General features: G+C 37.1%; 1 pseudogene; it reads right to left on the minus strand.

The window, feature by feature from the left end:
• Positions 1 to 6,315: 6,315 nt before the first annotated feature.
• Positions 6,316 to 15,918, minus strand: LOC101426677 (kinesin-like protein KIF13A pseudogene; annotated as a pseudogene).
• Positions 15,919 to 24,008: the final 8,090 nt, after the last annotated feature.

Consider the following 24,008-nt stretch of genomic DNA (forward strand, 5'->3'; position numbering starts at 1 on the left):
GTGGTTGAAACTATAATGTTGAGAAAACTCTTTAGAAAATATAATAAAGGAAGGGTTACAGGTTTAAGGTGTTTGACGGGGGACATCTGGCACAGGGTGCACCTGGGGCAGGCTTCTAGGGAGTGTGTGAGGGCTCATCTTGTCATAGTGTTATTTCAATGGATGGAGACCCATACAATGAGTGGGAAGTATTGTACCCCCATCCTGGGGAGGCCTGATGTTCTCAAACAGAAGGGCGGGTGTCCCTGGCGAGCACGGGTGGTTCCCAATGGGGGAGGACAGACTAGTATGTTAAGCCCTCAGCGTTGTTGCAGGTATCTGTGAATCTTGTCCTTTAAGCAGTGAAGCTTGGTGTCACTGTGGGCCCTGAGGGGCTGGGGAAAGAGTAGTAGAGTAGTCAGGATTAGATTTTGATTCTGGCTTTGCCACTGGTTGTGTGATTCACGGAGTACGGTTTAATCTCACTGTACTTTGGTTTTCCCATCTGTCCCAGCCAGCTCTACCATTTTATGGTTTTAATCATTTTTAGGTGTTGTCAAAAGGACAACAGGCTCTTTCACTATCTCAGGATCATTAATATAGACATTGCTATTTTTATATAAGGAAGCAGTGAAATATCAACTGGGAGAGATTTCTGACTGATACAATTCTGGACTTGATTGTCTTGTGCATTGAAAGACAGTTCTATTCTAGGGAACTTAGAGTTCTCATATTAAGATGTAAATCCAAAATGTCATAATTATATGACATCTTCCTTCATCTTAAATTGCTTCCTTCATCTTAAATTGTAATTATTTTGTGCACTTTACTTACCTGTACTTTTTGAAAACTTTTCTACTGTATTAGAGTTATGTATAGGTCTTTATTCTTCTAGTAGACTATAATTTTTTAGGGTTAAGCCTATATTTTGAATGGTTTATTTCCCTTTTAGTGCAAGTACTATTCCTAGCACATAGTAAGTGCTTACGAATTATCAAATGCAGGTAATAGGTGATAAGCTTGGAATATACAATTGAATTTTTATGTGACTGTTCCTTGAATGTCAGTCTGAGGGGGTTTGTGCTCCATATGGAAGGTAATGAAGAGTAACCACAGCATGGCAAACTAGTGTTATGTAATGCTCTTTAAAAGTAGCTTAATTACAGCAATACACAAAAAATCATTTGTGAGAATAGATGTTTTTGGATAGTGTTTCTCTATTGTACGTTCTTCTCCCAGAGTCTATGAAAGGGTTTCAAAGAGAAACATGGAAAAATTATAATACACACTTTCTTTCTTTGTAAGGCAACCATCTCTGAGGCAGGAGTACCAGATAGTGAACACATTGAAATTCAGTAACTGACTTTCAATTTCACAAACCATAATTCTGAACTGACAGGAAGCAAAGGGACTCAAACCATGGCTCTTTAGTGAGGAGGGATCAGTAATTATGTGTGAGTACTGCATGTTCTGCTTTTGTTTGCTAAAAAATAGCATACTCTAGGGTACTATCATAATTACATCATAGCTATTCACTCAATATACACCACCTAGCTACCCACCTTGAATATTTTGAATTGTTTCTAGTCAGGTAAATGAAAATTATGGGAGAAAATAATAATCATCAATTGTATGAAACCCTTAGGAAAAATTAGTTCTATCAACCTGATGTTTGAGTCATCACAGGTACTGATTTTGAAAGATGTCCTGTAATTTAATTTTATAGAAGAGCCTTTTTGTTGTTTATAAATTAGAAGCAGGGTAACCAATGTTGTGTAGCAAAGGGATGCTGAAGAAAAAGGTTTGGGAAAAAGAGTAATTTTATTATTATGCCTTCATTCTTCCTACTCATGTCTTCCATTAGTAAATCTCCCAAGGATAGTCATGGCACACAAGCTTTTGAAGTGGCAGTGAAATTGGAAATCAGCTAAAATACTACTTTGGTGCATTTGAGATGATACAGAAACAGCAGTGCATTGAGGTTAGTGTGAAGGTGAAAAGGAAAAAAATATAATAGGATACAACTGAAAAATAGATTTCTTTGTGGTTACCACCCTGGAACGGGAACAATTACTACCTTGCAAAGAGATTTTTACTTTATCACTTCTGTTCACCTTAGGGGACAATGAAGGCAGGTTAACATGGTCCATGGGACCTCAGGAAAGCATTTATAGTCACAAGACTGCATTTAATTTTTTATCAGTTAGACCTTGATTTACCCTGAATTCGATTATCCTTCACTAGAGCTGAGAAAATCTAAACTGTCTCTCTCTCCCTTGTCTTCCTTTGAACAAGATCATGGTCTTTGTATTGGATTATACCCCTGGCATTCTTTTAAAAATAGTTTTTCAAATTGTTTGTAGAGGTGGTGTATAATATGTTTTGCAGAAGACAAATCTTAGTTTGAATACTAATGTAATATCTCTATATACCCTTTAAACATTCATCTAACAATGAACCACAATGGAGAAATACTACCTTCTTAAAATGGTGCGGATCCTGAACCATAAATGTAAGGTGTGGATGATGGTGCTGATAACAAAGGTGCTAAGAATCACAACCAGAAAGCATTTCTTTTAAAAATAGGGTGACCATATACTTCATTTTCCAAGCTGGGCCACTTTTGGTAGTGAACCATGGTGTTACTGATCATTACATCAGGAAAACAGGCATGAACTAAGACTAACCAAAGATTATGATCATAAACCAAAATAAATGATGATGGGAAGCCAATTAAAATTACTATAGGTATGTGAACTTATTGACCTAGAATAATGGAACAAAGCCCAGGGAAAGAATCCCTTGATATCAAAGGATAAACTATTATTTCAAAATAATGTTTTATTGTTTGTTACTTATATGAAACAAAGCATTCTAATTGTATAATCTTTTTACAATATAGAAAATATCAAGAAGACAAGAAAAATAATTCACCAACAAAGATAATGCATTGTGTACAAGTTTTGTTTCTTCCAGAGACTTTTTCTTTTGAATATATTTAATGCCTTTTATGTAGTACAAGTAGTATTATATTCAAATACAATTTTGAACATTTTCGTAGGTTTTTATTTCATTCATGAATGAACATATGTAGTCAAGAAATGTATAGTAAAGTTTGTTTACTTATAAAACAAACATTCATAACATCATACAGGGCTTCAATACATCACACCACCACTAACACCGTGCGTAGTTGTGAAACATTTGTTGCAAACCAGGAAAGAGCTTCATAAAAATATTACAACTAACTATATTTCATATCTTACATTTGGTGTATTTTCCCCCAACCCACTTGATTAGTAACACCCTGTATTAATATTATATATTTGTTATAATTCCTGAGAGAACGTTCTCATATTTGTTCTGTTAACCACAGTCCATCTACCACCACAGGATCTCCTGTGTTATATAGTCCCATGCTTCATACAGTCCATTCAAAGTGCACACTCAGTGGCTCTCATTTTCATCACAGAGTTGTGCTGTCATCATCTCAGTCAATTTTAGAATGTTCTTGTTACTCCAAAAAGAAAAATCCCATACCCTCTTTTTATAATCCCTTGTTGTTATGTCACTTAGAATTGATATAACTTCTTCTTCTTTGCTATTGTTACATAAATATTACAGTATTACTGTTAATTACACTCTATAAGTTATATTAATTATAATTTTCCCATGTATCACCACATGCTTAACACTTTGTAAAAGAAGAACATTCTTATATTTGTACTATTAACCACAGTCTTCATCCACCACCAAAATCACTATCTTATACATTCCCTTAGATTATTCCCTATTTCAATTGATATTTAAGTCCAAAGACTCCCCATTTCAGCCACAATCACATTTACAAATCAGCAGTGTTAGTCATACTCACGATAAAGTGTTACCATTGACTGTACTCATTTAACACTTTTACAATGAATCTTAATAAAAATTCTACAGGCATCAAGAATCAGCTCCCAGTCTCAACTCACATTCTATCTCCTAGTAGCCTATACTCTATAGTTTACCTCTATAGTTTAGAGTATAGTAGCCTATACTCTATAGTTTACAGAGTTTACTGATTGTATTTAGTTCATATTAGTGAAACCATGCAATATTTTTAATTTTGTGCCTGACTTATTTCTCTCAATATAATGTCCTCAAGGTTCATCCATGTTGTCATATGCATTGCAATTTCATTGCTTCTCACAGCTAAACAGTATTTCATCATATGTATATATCACATTTTGTTTATCCAGTCATTGGTTGATGGACACTTGGGCTATTTCCAGATTTTAGCAATTGCGAAAAGTGCTGCTATGAACATTGCTGTGCAAATGTCAGTTCATGTCCCTATTTTCAGTTCTTCTCAATATGCTCCTAGTATAATGGGATTGCTGGATCATACAGCAGTTCTATATTCGGCTTCTTGAGTTACTGCCAAACTGACTTCCACAGAGTTTGCACCATTCTACATTCCCACCAAGAGTGAAGGAGTTTTCCTACTTCTCCACATCCTATCCAGCACTTGTAGTTTTCTGTTTATTAATAATGGTCATTCTATAAGGTTTTGTAATTTTGATCTGCATTTCCCTAGTAACTATTAATGTGGAACATTTTTTTTTTCATGTAACTTTTGGCCTAACAGTCAGGTCCACCAAACTCCAAAGAGGGCTGAACAGTTACAAGGAAGAAGATTTACATTATATAAGAGAGGTAGTCTGATGCACTCTTTAAATGACAGAATAATTAGAGGAAGAGATTTAAAAAGTAAACAATAAAAAAGAAAATGGAGGATAATGTGAAACATGAAACCTGGCTTGTGGAGCAGTGGGTGGGACTGACTGAGGAAAGGAATGTAGTGGTGTTCCCAGCCATTTGTATTTCCTCTTTTGAAAAATGTCTATTCAAATTTTTTTGCCCATTTTTAAATTGAGTTGCTTATCTTTTTATCTTTGTGTTGTGTGACCTCCTTACATAACTTGGATGTTGAGCCCTTATTGGATATGTGGTTTCCAAATATTTTTTTTTTCATTGAGTAGGCTGCCTTTTTACTTCCTTGACAGTCTTTTGAAGAAAAAAAGGTTTAATTTTGAGGAGGTCCCATTTATCTATTTTTCCTTTTATTGCTCATGCCTTGGGTATTCATGATTTTTGTGTACAGTGAGTTGACTGTAGTAGTTTACTATTGCTTGATTAAGAGAAAGAAAAAAACTAATTTATATCATTTCCAACTTTTTTGTATTTAATTGGTGCAGAATTTTTGCATGTTAAAAATATAAACTGTTTAATTTAGATTTGAGAATGAAAGAAGTCAGTGGGTCTTCATAAAAACAAGGTGAAAGCCTGCAAAGAAAATAACAGAGCTTATGGGAATGAAAGACACAATAGATGGGATTAAAAATACAGTAGAGGCATATAATGGCATATTTGAATTGATGGAGAATTGAATTAGTAAATTGGAAGACTGAGCCTCTATACTCAAAAAGACAGGAGAAAAGAATGGAAAAAATGGAACAGAGACTTAGGTAATTGAATGGCAACATCGAAATGCATGCACAAACATATGCTTTTTCAGTGTCCCAGAAGAAGAGAATGGGAAAGATGCAGAAAGAATAGTTGAGGAAGTAATGACTGAAAATTTCCCAACCCTAATGAAATAACATAAATATCAATATCCAAGAAGGACAACTCACCCCAAACAGAATAAATCCAAGTAGACCTATTCTGAGATATTTACTATTCAGAATGAGAAATACCAGAGGTAAAAAGAGGATTCTGAAAGCAGCAAGAGAAAATCAATGCATCAAATACAGGGGAACCTCAATGAGAATAAGTGCTGACCTGTCATCAGAAACCATGGGGGAGAGAGGAAAGTGGTTAGGTGTATTTAAGGTACTGAAAGAAAAAAACCTGCTAGCCAAGAATTCTGTATCTGGCAAAACTGTCCTTCAAAAATGAAGGTGAGTTTATTCTTCACAGACAAATAAAAAACTGAGAGAGTATATTTCCAAAAGACAGGATTTACAAGAGATACTAAAAGGAGTGCTATTGTCTGGAAGGAAAAGACAAGGGTGGGAGACTTGGAGAAGATGTAGAAAGGAAGATTATTAATAAGGGCAATTTAAAGGGTGAAAGGACAGACAATAGTAAAATATGACAACAGAAAGCAAAAGGATAAAATGGATGAAGTAAGTAATGCCTTTACAGTAATAACATTGAATGGTAATGGACTGAACTCCCCAATCAAGAGACATACAATGACAAAATGGATAAAATATGTGAGCCATCTATATGCTTTCAACAGGAGACTCACCTCAGACATAAGGACATAATCAGGTTGAAAGTGAAAGGTTAGAAAAAAGATATTCCATGCAAATAGTAAATTTCACAGTGAGGGAAAGTAACTGTATATTGAACATCCTTGAACTGTAGGGAAGGCACCTCTGGGTGCACCACTGGAGTGGCCACCATAGAATCATACTGGTCCCAGAAGAGTGTATTGACAGAGGACAAAATTCAAAAGGTTTAGGGGAAGCCCAGTTGCCCCCTTTTTTAAACCTGGCATGTAAGCTTTTTGACTCATTAAATGATCTCTCCACTCCTGTCTGTGATTTCTAGGCCCCCACTTTCACTGGAGTTCCCTGAGGAGCCATCCTTTACCACATGCTGGTAACTGTTCTGGTAATGCATATCAATTCCACATGGAGGTGCCCTGCAATGCCCCCTGCTAGCTGATGATCACAGAAGAGGTACTCCAAGAACACATTAGGCATTCTTATTAGATTGTGATTCTCTTGGGCTTCATAGAAATCATCTCATTTTCCAAAGAGTTTTTTGCCTCAGAAACTTTCTCCTTCCACTCTTTTTTAACAAATTAATTTTATTAATACATATTAATAAAGCATAAATCCATCCAAAGTGTACAATTAATGGTATTTGGAATAATCACATAGTTGTGCATTCATTACTTCAATATTATTAGAACATTTTCATTATTCCAATAATAATAATAAATAAAAACAAACAAAACAACTCATCACCTCTCAATCTCTATGCTTTCCCTGCCACATATAGCTGCTATTCTGTTCCTGTCTCTCTAGTTTATTTGTATTTATATTTTGTAAGAACAGTCTTATATATGCAATATTACCCATATTCATATTTCACATGAGGTTTCACTATATTATACTGTCCCATGTTACATTTTTAACTTTCCTTCTAGTAATATACATGACCTTAGACTTTTCCTTTCAACCACTGTCATACCCATATAATAACTCTGCTAGTTAAAAACAGTAAGATGTGCTTTCAACATTTCTATTTCTTTCCAAAGATTTACACACAACCTTTTTTACCAATTCTGCACAAATTAACCCTCAGCTTTCCATTCTTTACCATCTTTCTATTTTCTGGTGACTAATATTCTAATTTTTAACTCCATGAGTTTACATAATATATTTAGTTCATAATAGTGCAATCATACGGTATTTGTTCTTTTGTGCCTGGCTTACTTCACTCAAACTAATGTCCTACAGGTTCATCCATGTTGTCTTATTTTCATGACTTCATTTCTTCTTAGCATTGCATAATATTCCATCATTTGTATACACCACAATTTGTTTATACATTCATTGGTTGTTGGACACCTTGGTTGTTTCCATCTTTTGGCAATTGTGAATAACACTGCTGTGATTATCAGTGTGCAGGTGTCTGTTCATGTCCCTGCTTTCAGTTCTTCTGGCTATATACCTAACAGTGGTATTGCCAGGTCACATGGCAAATCTATAGTCAATTTCCTTAGAACTGCCAAACAGTTCTCCACAGTGGCTGTACCATTCTACATTCCCACAAACAGTGAATAAGCATTCCTATCTCTCCACATTCTCTCCAACACTTGTTTTCTGGCTTTTTAATAGTGGCCATGCTAATAGGTGTGAAATGATACCTTATTTTGTAGTTTTGATTTGCATTTCCCTAATTGCTAAAAATGTTGAACATTTTTTCATGTATTTATTTTGGCCAATTTTTTTTTTTTTTGACAAATGTCTATTCAGGTCTTTGTCAGTTTTTTAATTGGGTAATTTGTCTTTTTATTCTTGAGTTGTAGTATCTCTTTATATCATGGATATTAAACCCTTATCAGATATGTGATTTCCAAATATTTTCTCCCATTGAGTTAGCTGCCTTTTTATGCTTTAGACAGAGTCCTTTGAGGTGCAAATTTTCTTTACTTTTGAGGCGGCCCTGTTTATCTATTTTTCTTTTGTTGCTCATGCCTTGGGTGTAAGGTTTAAGAAACTACTGCCTACTACAAGATCTTGAATATGTATTCCTACACTTTCTTCTATGAGGTTTTAACTTTTTAAATGGATGTTTATCATTCATGCATGAACATCCATAACAGTAAATGTATAATATAAGTTGTGAACTTATAAAATAAACATGCCTATCATCATACAGCATTCCCATACATTAGCATACCACCAACACCTTGCACTTTTTTGAAACAATTGTTAAAATCTATGAAAGAACATTGTCAAAACATTACTACTAACTATAGCCAATATCTTAATTTGGTGTAATTCTCCCCAACTCACCTCTTTAATGAAACCTTGTATTAGAATTATAAACTTGTTATAGTTAATGAGAGAATGTTCTCATATTCTGATAACCACAGTTCATCGTTCACCACAGAATTCATTGTGTTATACAGTCCCATTCTTTGTACAATCCTTTCAAAGTGTACACTCAGTGGCTCTAAGAATCACTGCAGAGTTATGCTATCATCATCATCTCAATCAATTTTAGACCATTTTAATTCCAAAAGGAAAAATCCCATACCCACTTATACCCCTCCCCATTGTGGTCCCTTAGAACTGATATAGTATCTTTTTTGTCATTGCTGCAAAAATTACAATATTACTGTTAACTATAATCCATAAATTGTATTAGTTGTAATTTTTCCCTGTAACACCATATACTTAACACTTTGTAAAGGAAGAACTTTCTTACAAAATTAACCATTCTTCATCCACCGCTAAAATCACTATGTTGTACAGTTCATACATTATTCTCTAGCTTCATTTCAATTGAAATATTACATCCACAGACTACCTCTTTCAGCCACAATCACATGTATAAATCAGCAGTGCTGCTTATACTCACCATAATGTATTACCATTAACTCTGTTCATTTCCAAGCATTTACAATTTTAGTTCATATTAGTGGGAACATACAGTATTTGGCCTCTTGTATCTGGCTTTTGTCACTCATCATAATGTCCTCAAGGTTCATCCACGTTGTCATATGCATCCCAATGCCATTTCTTCTTACAACTGAATAGTATTCCATTGTACATATATATCATATTTTGTTTATCTAGTTATCAGTTGATTTGTACTTGGGTTGTTTGCATATTTTAGCAATTGTGAATAGTGCTGCTATGAACATTGGTGTGCAAATATCAGTTTGAGTCCTTGCTTTCAGTTATTCTGAATATATTCCTAGTAATGGGATTGCTGGATCATACAGCAGTTCTATATTTAGTTTCCTGAGGAACTGCCAAACACTTTTCCACAAATGCTGCACCATTTTATATTCCTGCCAACAGTGAACGAGTGTTCCTATTTCTTCACATCCTCTCCAGCACTTATAGTTTTCTGTTTTTGTAATAATGACAATTCTATTAGGTGTGCAGTGATGTCTCAGTATAGTTTTGATCTGCATTTCCCTAATAGTTAATGATGTTTAATATTTTTTTATGTGCTTTTTGGCCATTTGAATTTCCTCATTGGAGAAATGTCTGTTCAAGCCTTTGGCCTATTTTTCATTGGGTTGATATCCTTTTTTATCATTGGCTTGTAAGATCTCTTTATATAACATAGATATCAAACTATTATCAGCTATTTGAAACACAAAAGTGTTTAAATTTGAGGTGGTCTCATTTATCTATTTTCTCTTTCATTGCTCATGGTTTTGGTGTAATGTTTAAGAAACCACCACATAGAACAAGATCTTCCAGCTGTTTCCCTACATTTTATTCTAGTTTTATGGTTATAGCTTTTATATGTAGGTATTTTATCCATTTTGAGTTAATTTTTGTATAATGTATGAGATAGGGGTCTTCCTTCTTTTTTTTCAATATGGATATCCAGTTCTCCCAGCACCATTTGTTGAATAGACTGTACTTCCCCAGCTGGGTGAGCTTGACAGCCTTGTAAAAATCATTTTGCCATAAATTTTGAGGCTCTATTTCTGAACAATCAATTCTATTCCATTGGTCACCATGTCTATCTTTATTCCAGTACCAAGCTATTTTTATCACTGTAATGAAGTAATATGCCTTAAAGTCAGGAAATGAGTTCTCCAACTTCATTCTTTGTTTTTAAGATATTTTTGGCTATTCTGGAATTTACCCTTCCAAATAAATTTGATAACTGGTCTTTCCAATTCTGTAAAAAAGGCTGCTGGAAGTTTTTGTTGGGCTTACACTGAATCTGTAGATAAATTTGGGTAGAATTGTCCTTTTAACAATATTTAGTCTTCTAATCCATGAATATGGAAGGTCCTCCCATTTATTTACATCTTCTTTGGTTTCATTTATCAATGTTTGTATTTTTCCAATTGCAAGTCCTTTATATCCTTGGTCAAGTTTATTCCTAAATATTTAATTCTTTTAGTCTCTATTGTAAATGGGATTATTTTCCCGGCTTCTTCCTCAGATTGCTCATTCGTAATATACAGAAATTCTACTGGTTTTTGTGTATTAATCTTGTATCCCACCACTTCGTTGAACTCATAGCTTTGTTGTGGATTCTTCATCATTTTCTAGATATAGGCTCATATCATTAGTGAATAGTGAAAAGTTTGCTTCTTCCTTTGCTATTTGGATAGTTTTATTTCCTTTTCTAGCCTTATTGCTCTAACTAGAACTTCTAGCACAGCACTGAATAAAAGTGGTGACAGTGGGCATCCCTGTCTCAGTAGAATAGCTTTCAGTCTTTCACCATTGAGTACAATGCTAGCTGTAGGTTTTTCATATATTCATTTTAACATGTTGAGAAAGCTTCCCTCTAGTCCTATCATGTGGAGTGCTTTTTATCAAGAAAGAATGCTGTATTTTGTCAAATGCCTTTTCTGCCTCAATCAAGAGGATAATGTGATTTTTCTTTTTCAGTTTATTAATGTGGTTTATTACACTAATTGATTTGCTTGTGTTGTACACGCTTGCATTCCTGGGATAAAACCCACTTGATGGTGGTATATAATAATTATTGTTCTTTTCATATGCTTTTGGATTCATCTTGCAAGTATTTGTTGAGGATTTTTACATCTATATTCATTAGAGATATTGGTCTTTAATTTTCTTTTTTTGTAGTATTTTTATGTGTTTTTTAATTAGTGTGATGTTTGCTTCATAGAATTAGCTTGGTAGCATTATTTCCTGTTCAATTTTTTGGAAGCACTTGAGCAAGACTGGGTATTAGGTTTTCTTTGAATGATTGGTAGAATTTACCTGTGAACCCATCTGGTCCTGGGCTTTTCATCTTTGGGAGGTTTTTGATGACTGTTTCAATATCTTCACTTGTAATTGATTTGTTGAGGCCTTCTTTTCTTCTAGGGTCAATGTATGTTGTTCATGTGTTTCTAGGAATTTGTCCATCTCATCTACATTTCTAGGTTTGGTGTACAGCTGTTCATAGTATCATCTTATGATTTCTCTTATTTCTGCAGGGTCAGTGGTAATATCCCCCTCTCATTTCTGATTTTATTTATTTTTATTTTCTCTTTTTTTCTGTCAGTCTAGCTAAGGTTTTGCTGATTTTGTTGATCTTCTCAAAGAAACAACTTTTGGTTTTGTTGATTTTCTTTCTTTATTTATTTTGTTGTTGTTGCTCTTGATTTTATTTATGTCTCCTCTGATTTTTACTATTTCTTTCCTTTGGCTTGGCTTGGGATTAGTTTACTGTTCTTTTTCTTGTTCCTCCTCATGTATAGTTAGATCTTCCATTTAGCTCTTTCTTCTTTTTTAACGTAAGCATTGAGGGCTATAAATTTCCCCCTCAGCACTGCATTTGCTTTTTTTTCCCTTTCATTTTTTTGGTTCTGCTTATTCTAAGCCTTTAAAATTGCCCAACTTAAGGTTTCAAAATTGGACCAGGGACTCACTATTGGGGTGCAGATTTTCTCCCGGGGGTGGTGCTAAAGAGAGACCTAAAAGCAGTTTTCTCTCTGCAGTTTCATCATCAGCCAGCAGATGGTACTCCATGAACCATTCCATGATAATTGTTTCTTTCAACCTTCGTTTTCCCATGTTTCTGGTAAGGTCAAAGCTGAGATTCAAATTGGGCTCCTCTGGCCAAATTCACTGATGAGAAACCATCCAACTCACCCTCCCTTTTCCCTTGTAACTTCTAACAGGGAAGAAGATATTTGTTCCAATCTCAGTCATCTGCAGTGATCCAGGGGTTTCATTTTGGCTTAATGTCTTGATGGTGGGTGATGGGAGACCTTCCCAGCCACCACAGTGGTTTAGAAACTCTTGTTTGTTGTTCCAAGTTTTTTGTCTTTCTGTTCTCTGCCCTCCTGGGAGGTGTACAGCACGGTCGTCCTGGTCTGCTGATCCCCAAAGCAGGTCCCTCAGACAGCTTTTGAGTTTTTCTTCATTGTTTTTGTGAGAGAGTTGAGCCCTGCTGGCCTACTATGATGCCATCTTCCTGGTACCTCCTCTTTTCTCTCTTGATACAGTTCTCTCATATAAATTTATAATTCATTCTCCAGCTTCTCAGTGGTCCAAGGGTAGGTACTCTTTTGTTTCCACTTCACTTGAACAGCTGACTCACTCACTATTGCCCTTCTATTTCTATTGGTACTGAGATTTGGAGCAATTATATGAAGAGTCTCTTGGAAATGAATGATTTTGCTCATCTCCTCAGCTAAGAAGTTTGTTTCCTTCACCAAGGTATTAGCTTCAACTAGCTGATCTCCCAGTTTTGCCAGACTTTTTCAGGTAAGTTTGTCCCTCTCATCTGCTTACTCAGTCACCATCTGTTGGACTGTCCTGCTGCTGTAGGTAAGGCTACTGCTTGGGGACTACCTCTCAGGGAACAGCTGCTGCCAGAGCTTCTCCAATTACTGCTCGTACATAAACCACTGCTCTTCAAGGGCAGTCCTCTTTTCATCTAGGTATTGTTTCTCCATGACCTGAACCACATTTTGAACTGAGTCATTGTTTTTCAGTGTTTTCATGATTCATCTGTGCAAATCCATAATTGTAGTCCAGTTGTGAGGAAGCTTCAATTCTGCATCCAGATTATTCTCTGGTGGACGTATATTTTTTCAAAGTCTTTCAACCAATTTTGCCATTTCCTCTTAGGAAAATTAATTCTAAAAAGTGGTTATTTTCCCACAGAATTCTATCACTGTGCACAGCTGGGTGACACTGCACATGGGGTGCCTTTTACACAGGACCTTGCATTTTCTTTTGGAGTAAGACAAACTTCCCTATCAGATGCAATAACAATCTCACAGTGCTCAGGCTGAATTCATATACCAAATAGCTATATATCCTGAGAAGTATCTTCACCCACCCTGGCATGATCTTTTAAATAATAAATGAGGAGTTCATTGAGAGCAGGATTTCATTTAGGTTGTCTAAATTGCACATGTCATATCTCAACTTGATGTGCAATATCGCAAGGGAAATCCCCATACTTTCAAGTTGCCCTTGTCTCTCTGTGCAATTTCTTCTGTTTTCCTCAATTTCTCTTCCCAAGTCACAGTTAGTTCTTTTACCAGATTTTAAGATTCTTTGAGCTTTTCCTCCTTTTCATGGACCATCCTAGCCTCAGCCTGGGAGAGCTGCTCTCTCAGTTTTTCTACTTCCTCTCATATTTCTCAGATAACCCTAGTGTAAGGATCCTCATTGACAATAGCATAGTTAAAAATCCTTTGGCTCAGTCTGCATCTTAATGTGGAGAGTGTCTTCTTGTAGTTTTCTGCTGCCAGGCTAATGGTGGCTATCGTGGAGGTCTAGCTGTTATCCCCTAAAATGTCCTTAAGAAGCCAAGTGAGGACTGAATCCCAATAAGGAACAATTTTTTTTTAATCCCTGCCAGCTGCCTGATCAGCCAGTAATGATATAACTAACCCCAAGGTTGTAAGGGACTTGTTAATCTTGCTGCCTTCTTTCAGTCACTCTCCTGTTTTATATATACTCTTTTCGTTTCCACCAGGTCCACTAAGCTAACCTTACCGACCTTCTCTCCCAAGCTCCCAGCTTGAAGGTCATAAAGTGTTTGCGTGATTATGTTGAACACAACACGGGAATGGCTACTTTCTTCATTCATGTTGATTGAAGCTACTATTCAGGACATATTTCCCTTGGACATCAATGGCTCAATATTCTCAAAGTTTTTGATAGCCATTTGAGATAAAGCATCTACTTATGGTTCCAAAACTTCATGTTCTAAAAATTTAAGAGATTGCCTACATCCTCTGAATGTTAAAAGATCCTGAACTTTTTTAGTATAAATTTCCATGTAGGAGACCTCAACTTTAAAGGACTGTGATTCATTTTGCTCCAAAAAGATCCTTTGAAATAAAGCACAGCAGAGTCTAGGAATAAGGCCCAGCTGCTCAGCATTGCTCATCATGGAGAAGGATTTTCCTGAATCTGTCTGCCATTTTCAAAAATACAAGTATTATACTCCTGAGAGGACTTTTCAAGAATTCCTTCCTCAAAGCACTTGAAAACCACTTCTTGACCAGCATATTTTGTAGTGTTTGATTCATTCATGGACCAAAAGGAATAATCAAACCTTAGGAGGTTTCCTTACTCCCTGTTTGGTGTTATAAGGAGGAGGGCGCAGAACCCTTTGATTTCCTTCCATCTCTAACATGTACTTTGGTATTCAGTTCCAGTTCTTGTTGATTCATGGGCCAGACTCAGATAGCAACTTATGGCTAGGTATACAACATATTGTCAGCACTCACCAGGCCACTCACTGTGCCCACTTATTCTGAGGTGGCCACTCATATGCTACATCACTGACATAGCCAACACAACTGTGAGTGGCCACCACCTCTCTGTTGTGTGTTCTGCAAGGCAGCACTGAGGTCCATGGGCCATCCTTAGGGAGTGTGATGTGAGGAGTGCCTGCAGCCCAGGAAGGGGTGAGCAGGTGCCCAATGTCTTCTTAATATTCTTTATCTCTTTAGTTATATTTTCCTTCAACTTCTTGAATTGATTTTGATTTATGTGATTATTATTGAATTGAATAATTTTCTTAAATCCTGTATCTCTTCAAGATATTTGATGTGTTCCTTTGGCTGGGCCGTCTCTTCCTATTTCCTAATGGCTTGTATTTTTTACTGATGTCTAGGCATCTGAACATGTTGGTGAATTTACTCTGATGGTCGATTTCTATCTCTTGCCTCGTGGTTTTGTTTCACAACTCTTCTTTGATATTTGATTCAACTTATTCTAAATCTTTAAAATTGCCCAGCTTAAGTTACCAAAATTGGGCCAAGGACTCACTACTGGGGTGCATATCCAATCCAAGGGGACTGGGATGAGAGACTCTAAAAAGTGTTTTTTCTCTTTGTAGTTTCCTAGTCAGCAGCAGACCTCCACTTGGAATTCACAGTAGACTCTGCTGGCCAAACTCACTGAAGAGAAATCACTCTCCACCCTCCACTCACCCTTACTCTTCCCAGGGAGGAAGATGTCTGTTCCCCTCACAGTTGACTGCAGCGGGCCACAGGTATCAAGGCTATTCACCTTGAGGGTGGGGGATGGGAGCCAATTCCAGCCATGGCAGATATTAATTCCTGGTTTTCATTTTACCTTCTAGTCTGTCTGTCTCTAGGTTTTCTGGAGGATATGCAACACTCTCCTGGTCTGGAGATCCCCAAAGCGGGTCCCTTGGGCAGCTTTTTTGCCCTTCCTCCATTGCTTTTGTCAGAGAGTTGAACCCTGCCTACCTACTCTGATGACACCTTCGATGTGCTGCTTTTTATTGTGGGGGTGTTCTGGACTCATTATTGAATGTTCTTATTAGTTCAGTAATTTTAAAATGGATTTTCTACTATTGTATTTCATAGGAGCAATGTATTCTTGTACCTATCAAAGTTGCCAAACTGTTTCTAAAATATTTTCTGGAGACTATAGTACATGATTTTCAGTGACTTAAACTTCTCTAAATGCTTGGCATTATTTTTCCTTTCTTTTGTCCTTCAATAGTTTTTAATAAGCCTCTATGTTTATTCATCCTCGAATTAGAAGTCATCTTTCCAAAATCATTGTTTACCAAAACATAGACTAGAACTACTCTGTCTTTACTATCAAGCCAGGTGAGCTGTCCTATTTTAGGGGAGAAGTAGGCATAAGCCACTGATTGAGTTTCTTCATCCAAATGCACTGACCTTGTAGTTATTGAGAATTGCACTCAATTTCTTTGAGCTGTTTATTTTTAGTTTTCCTTCCTTCTGTGCCTTCCTCAGTATGTTAGTGAGGATTTGTCGAAGACTTTTGGATTTAGAAGCAATAACATTTTGATCAAAAAGTGAGAAATGTTCTGTTAAATATTTCTACACACACTCTCTGATATTTTGTTCTTTAAAATAACTGAACTACACTCCTTCTCTCCTTCAAAAACCTTTGATAAAAAGGTTGATTCATTGTAATTTATGATTTAGATAAATTTTAAAGAAGAATTAAGAAAATATAAAAGAGAAATATTGTATGAGACCCAAGTCATTCTGATTTACCTCCTTTAAACATGTAAAAATAAACTCATGTGGCTTTTCTATCTGAGGTTATTATAAATGACCAGTTTGCTCTAGTGAATAAGTATCAATGAGCACAAATTCCAAAGTAGGGCCCACTGGCAAGGCACTGAACTCCAGAGCCATCTGCCATGGCCATAGGACCTGGGTGAGTGTGATGGAGTTAGGGAAAAATATTGGAAAAATAGGAGTATTTAAAAATGTTTAAACATTTAAATTTCAAAAACATTTAAAAATGTTAATGAAAGGGTATATTAATTAAACCATGTGTGGGACAGGGCTTCAGTATAACTGGAAGAAGGAATTTCTTTCTGTCTTTCATTTGCTTTTCTGTCTGGCCATTCAATTCTACTTCATACTGGCTTCCTTCACAAAGGTGGAGAATATGATATCGTGCCAGATCCCAAGTTTTATATTTTGTAGTTACTAATATCAAAGAGATACTAACTCTCAAACCATGTTGGGAAGGACTCTAGCCTGATTTGGGTCAGGTACTAATCTCTGGAATACTCAACTAAAGGAGAGTGGTAAGAAAGATCATTTCATACATCCTCTGATATTGAGGATACACCCATAGATATTTGGGAAATCATTGTAATTCAGGAAGCTACCCTAGAAATTGATGACTATAGCAGTACTGCAGCATATCATCTAGGCAATGGTACCCTCAAACCTTTGGGAAATAGGTAAATGGTTCAGCTCTTCTTCTCATAGTAATGTACTTGGTAGTATGTTGATTATCTCTTTAAAATTTCAATGGCTGATGGAGTTGGTGGAGCAACTAGTCATATGAATGTCATCAATTGTTGACATTCAGGATAAAGCAGAATTGCAGTGTTCTTATAATAGCATATTTTTGGACCCACAGAATCAGGATCATAGGATTCTAACTTGGGGCAGAGGGCAGTATTGACATTAATGTTGTAATATGACACTATGCTGTTTTAATGTCCCTTAAATAAGGAAATGCAATCATATTTTTATCGAGTTGTAATCAATTGAGTCTGCAGAACAGATTTTCCTCTCTACTGCAAAACTTGACCTTGTGAGAGCTGGATTTAATGCTAGTCATCAATGATGCTACTATAGTTGCCCAACTAATAGTCAACCATTCATGATTTCAGGGGATGTTCTTCATTTTATAGTGGAATGATGATCTTAATGAACGTACATAAACTTTAGGTTATATTATTCCGTGATGAATACTAGCCATTATTATCACCAGTGATCAAGGAGAAATACAAAATAAGAACTTTCTTTCTCATTCATAGACTATTGTATCCTCTATGCAGAGATTCTCTCCAGCCATGTCATCTGTTATGTGTAATTCTGCAGTCCTTTTCCAAGTTTGACTTCATGTCAAGGACCTTACATACAGTGATGAATAAGACATAGTCCCAGGCTTCATGAATATCACACCAAAAGCACGAGCAGCAAAAGAACAAATAGATAAATGGGACTTCCTCAAAATTAAAGCCGTCTGCACCTCAAAGGAGTTTGTCAAGAAAGTAAAAAGGGAACCCACACAATGGGAGAAAATATTTGGCAACCATATATCCGATAAGAGACTTATAACTTGCATATATAAAGAACTCATATATCTTGAATATAAAAAGATAAACAACCCATTTAAAAAATGGGAAAAAGATTTAAACAGACACTTCTCCAAAGAAGAAATACAAATGGCTAAAGAGCACATGAAAAAATGCTCGAAATCTCTAGCTATCAGGGAAATGCAAATCAAAACTACAATGAGATACCATCTTACTCCCATAAGATTGGCAGCTATGAAAAAAACAGAAGAATACAAATGCTGGAGAGGATGTGAAGAAAGGGGAACACTCATCCACTGCTGGTGGGAATGCAGAAGGATCCAACCATTCTGGAGGACAGTTTGGCAGTTTCTAAAAAAACTAACCATAGATTTGCCATATGACCCAGCAATACCACTGCTGGGTATATACCCATCAGAACTGAAAACAAGGACACAAACCGATATATGTACACCAATGTTCATAGCAGCATTGTTCACTATCGCCAAAAGTTGGAATCAATCCAAATGCCCATCAACAGATGAGTGGATCAATAAAATGTGGTATATACACACAATGGAATACTACTCGGCTGTAAGAAAAAATACACTACAAACACACGTCATAACATGGATGAATCTTGAGAACCTTATGTTGAGTGAAGCAACCCATGCATTGAAGGAGAAATACTACATGACCTCAATGATATGAAATAAGCAATCTGCCTCAGAGAGCTAGAGACTGGAAAATAGGCTTATAGGAAATCGGGGGGGTGGAGGAAGGATGTGAGCCGACATCTGCAGGGGTGGAATCTATGATGAGCTGGCAGTAATTATGAGCACAAAGAAGAGATAAAATGGGGGCAAGGGGTTGCCTTTGGGTGGGGCTTTACGGATTTGGGGGGGCTGGGGATGGGCGGATGGGGGGCGGGAGGGGCAACATACGAACATAGGATAGTGTCAGGTGTTGGTTGAGAGTAAAATGCTGAGAAAATCGTATCAAAATATAAATAGGAGGGTTACCTGTTTAGAATGCTCGGAGGGGATGGTCTGATGTGGGACGGACTCCTGGGGAATGTCTGAAGGCTCATTTTTCCAGGGTGGGTTGTACCATTGGGTAGAGACCCAAGAAGAGAGAGTTGGGGTGGACCCACATCCTGGGGAGGACTAATGCCATCAAATAGAGAGAACTGTATCTCTCGAGAGAAAGGGTGGCTCCCAGGGCATTAGGGTAGTTGAGCAAGTCAGGCCCTGAACACTGTTGCAAGTATCTCTGGACATGGCTCCTCGGGAAATGGAGATTGGCTGTTGCTGTGGGCCCCAAGGGGAGGGGAAAATGGATGTGGAATGGATGGAACCAAGATAAATGTGGGGGCAAGAGAGGAGTTTCGCGAGTATACACGAGGATGAATATAAAACATGTAATATTACACCGAAAACATATAGGGGACTACAGACTAATAACGTAAACCATAATGTAAAACATAGGATAACTAAAAATTTAGAAAACTATATCCTAAAGTATGGACCACATTGTAAGCACAGATGTCACCTTGTTTGAAAGCTATTGTTTCGGAGTCTGTACATCAGTCTCAGTAAATATGATATGAATAAGTTAAAAGATTATTGCTGTGGAAGGGAAAAGGTTTTATGGTGGATGTGTGGGAGTACTGTATATTGTATATATGAATTACTGTGATCTAAGACTCTTGTGAAGAGAAGCTCAATAATTAGGAAAAAAGAAAAGAAAAAGGTAGGATGTAGAAATTTTTCCAAATCAATATGTACTCTAGATCTAACCTTTAAACTCAACGCTATATTCCATTTTACTAGTAAGGGAACCTGACATTATATTGGGATTCACTTTACAGGAAGTTTTGGATCACAGAGTGGTTCAACAATGGCAGCGGAGGAATACTGATATGGGATGTTATTGACAGGCTATATATGGTTGACAGGGAGTTATACAGGGCATATGTCCAGGGTGCATGGTAATGTTTAGATATACTCATAGTGGAAACAATTAAAAACAACATCTGGGGTGGTACTGGGTTCCTGGCGGGGGGGGCTCTGTCGTGGTCCCTAGGGGAGCAGTGGTAGTCCCCCAGGTGCAATGGTAAGAACCAGGAAGGAATGAGGGTCCAACAGTGGGCTCCTGATACTAATGACTATGCTTGTGAGCCTATACACCTGCAATAAGAACAAGTCCGAGAGCAGCATTGTGCCTGGGAATTTCCTCCTGATAGCCTTCATGTTACTCAAATGTGACCAGTCTCGAAGCCAAACTCAGCATGTAGATGCAGTGCATTCCCCCCAGTGTGGGACAGACATGACACCCGGGGATGAGCCTCCCTGGCACTGAGGGATCACCAACTAATACCAGCTGAAGATGCAACTAGAAAATGACCTTGAATTAAAGGTTCAATGCGGATCAGTAGAATATCCCTGTCTACATATAATAACATGACTTTAAAATGCTGTTTGACCTAATGTAAGGAGGAAATGGAAAGGAGAAATGAGTTTATATGGCTATGAGTCTCTAAAAAAGAGTCTGGAGGTTGTCAGAAGGATTGCCCTTATGCACAACTGAGCAGAGTCTAAGAGACAGATAAAGTAGATACAACCCCAGGTATTGGTTCTTTTGAGGGCTAAAGAGACCCACGGGTTCTATGGTCATGGCAGATGGGGTTCACTGGCATGTCAGATGGCCCTTCTTTGGAGCTGGTGTTTCTGTGTGATGGAACTGGACTCAGATGGGATCTCTTTTCACAAGATTTTCATGCTACTTTACTGGAATTGTAGTTGGTGTTGGGGTTTTAGATATATTTAGGGGATTTGAATCTCTGGACTGACAATATGATAGCCAGGCCCTGAACCTCAACAGACTTCAGCTCCTACACTCTCATTTATTGGACTTACCCTGCTCAGCTAACATGGAGTTGAAGAATGTCAATCACCACACCATGGAACCTAGAGTGCCTACAACTGAAAGCAGGAGGATTGCATCCAGTATCCATGTGGAATCTAAGCCCCCACTTGACATAGATGTGTGATGGACACAACCAATCCAATGTCCACAGAGAAAATGTGGCATTGGTGTGGAAAGGGTGGCCATGGTGGCTGCTGGGTGCGGGGAATGGGAGGAAGAGATGAGATGGGGAGGTGTTTTTGGGACTTGGAGTTGTCCTCGGTGGTGCTTCACGGACAACTATGGGACATCGTAGATCCCCCCAGGGCCCACTGGATGGAATGTGGGAGAGTGTGGGCTATGATGTGGACCATTGACTATGGGGTGCAGCGATGCCCAGAGATGTACTTACAGGTGCAATGGATGTGTCATGATGATGGGAGAGAGTGTTGCTGTGGGGGGAGTGGGGGTTGGGGGCAGTGGGGTTGAATGGGACCTCATATTTTTTGAATGTAATATTTTTGAAAAAAGTGAATTAAAAAAAAAAGAAAGACATAGTCCCAGAATTCAAGGTACTAAAATCCAATGTGGATTACTTGGAATTTCATTAGAGGAAGTTGGTGCATATTGGGTTTATGTTTGAGTATCGTATGACACAGACTTTTTTTTTACTTTAGTACAATTATGACAGACTTTCAATGTTTAGCAGAAATTCATGAGATCCTTTACATTTTGCAGACTACCATTCATTTATGTTAGGGCATTATGACTCGATTCTGGCAAATGGGATGTGTATGGAATTGACATAAATTTCTTCCAGACATGTTCTTAAATATCCCACATGAACTCTTCTCTCTTTTCCTCTGCTTCAGGATCTATATTTAAGATAGTATGGTATTAAGAAAGAGTAGGGTCATTTGATCTGTTTGGGATCTTATATAAGTGAGAAATAAACTTTCATTTTGTTAAGCCACTGCCTATACCAGGAGGCCCTGAAGTGTGGTCCAAGGTCCATTGGCAAGAGGTCTCTGAGACCTTTTAATAGGATATCCAAAGTCACAACAATTTTCATAAAAATTCTAAGATGTTATTTGCCTATTTCTCTCTAATTCTGTCATGAATGTACGAAGAATTTTCCAGAGGCTATGTAATATTCAATGACATCATTGCTCTGATGCTTATTACTAATAGAATGTGTGCTTATGTATTCCTGTATTTTCTAGAGTTTATAATGTGGTATGTTTAGGGTATAAATATGTGAATTTTTGGAGATAAACTCCATCTGTTTTCTGTACCTCTATTCTCTCTTAGTAGCTATCTTCAATTTTACCTGCTTTGATTTCTGTAATCTCAGAAACATGCAGTAAATATTTTAAATTGTTATGTTTCCTTAAGCATACAGGAGTACACTTTATTATCTTCATTTTCAATAAATTATTAAATATTTTGAAGAATTAAAATTTTATAAAGTATTATTTTATAATTAAAATATGTGTCTATAATGTATTTTCTTATAATTAATGATGGATCTTTGCTTGAAATGTAGAAATTTTAAAAATTTCACTTTCAGTATGGATGCTGAAAAAGATTAAACAGAAGGCTATGTAAGACATTCTACTGCTGTAAGAAGGGATGGGTCCCAGAATTGAAAAATTAACCAAAAATGGGACACTGATTGAAGGAGAGAATTTAAACAAGTCATAGGAGCTGTAGAGAAAATTCTTCACAAAAACAAACTTTATAGATCAAGACTCCCAGAGGAGAAACAGAGTAAAGGAAGCTTTCTCTTGGAGGTGAAACAAGGGCACAAAAATGGCAATCTTAAAAATTGTACTGCATATCCAGGACAAGAATCAGATGTTGAAGAGCTGAGGAATTCTGAATAAATATTGGCTACTGTAAAGGTCTAGAATAAGTTGGAACAAGCATCAAAGAAAAGTCTTAACACAAAATCAATCAACAATAAAACCCTAGACAAGAGGGAGAAATTGATCTTCAGAGTTAATATATCAAAATACTCAGATGCTTAGACATCAGAAAAAAGTACAATAGGAAGATATGTCTTAGTCAAGAGAACAAATGAAAATTTCAGAGGAGACACAGAATTTGCAATAACTAATCAAAGATGTTCAAACAAATCTCCTAGAGCAGTTCAATGAGATGAAGGAAAACATGCATAAGGAGATAAAAGATATTAAGAAGCTAATTTGTGAGCATAAAAGAAAAATTTGAAAGTATATAAAGAAGCATAGCAGAAATTATGGGACAGAAAAGTGCAATGGAAGAGATTAAAAATACACTAGAGAGAAGCGGACTTGGCCCAGTGGTTAGGGCGTCCATCTACCACATGGGAGGTCCATGATTCAAACCCTGGGCCTCCTTGACTCGTGTGGAACTGGCCCATGCACAGTGTTGATGCATGCAAGGAGTGCTGTGTCACACAGGGGTGTCCCCCAGGTAGGGGAGCCCCACGCGCAAGGAGTGCACCCTGTAAAGTGAGCCGCCCAGTGCGAAAGAAAGTGCAGCCTGCTCAAGAATGGTGCCACACACACAGACAGCTGACACAACAAGATGACACAACAAAAAGAAACACAGATTCCCATGCTGCTGACAACAACAGAAGCGGACAAAGAAGAAGACACAGCAAATAGACACAGAGAACAGACAACGGGGGGGGGGAGGGGAAATAAATAAATAAATAAATCTTAAAAAAAAAAACACCAATACACTAGAGGGCTCCTCTTTGCCTTGAGGAGCCTGCATTCACTTCTTGTGCTTGTAATTCTTTCCTTTTCTCTCTTTCTCAATGAACTCTT

This window comes from Dasypus novemcinctus, chromosome X (assembly GCF_030445035.2).
Source record: "Dasypus novemcinctus isolate mDasNov1 chromosome X, mDasNov1.1.hap2, whole genome shotgun sequence".
Taxonomy (NCBI): Eukaryota; Metazoa; Chordata; class Mammalia; order Cingulata; family Dasypodidae; genus Dasypus; species Dasypus novemcinctus.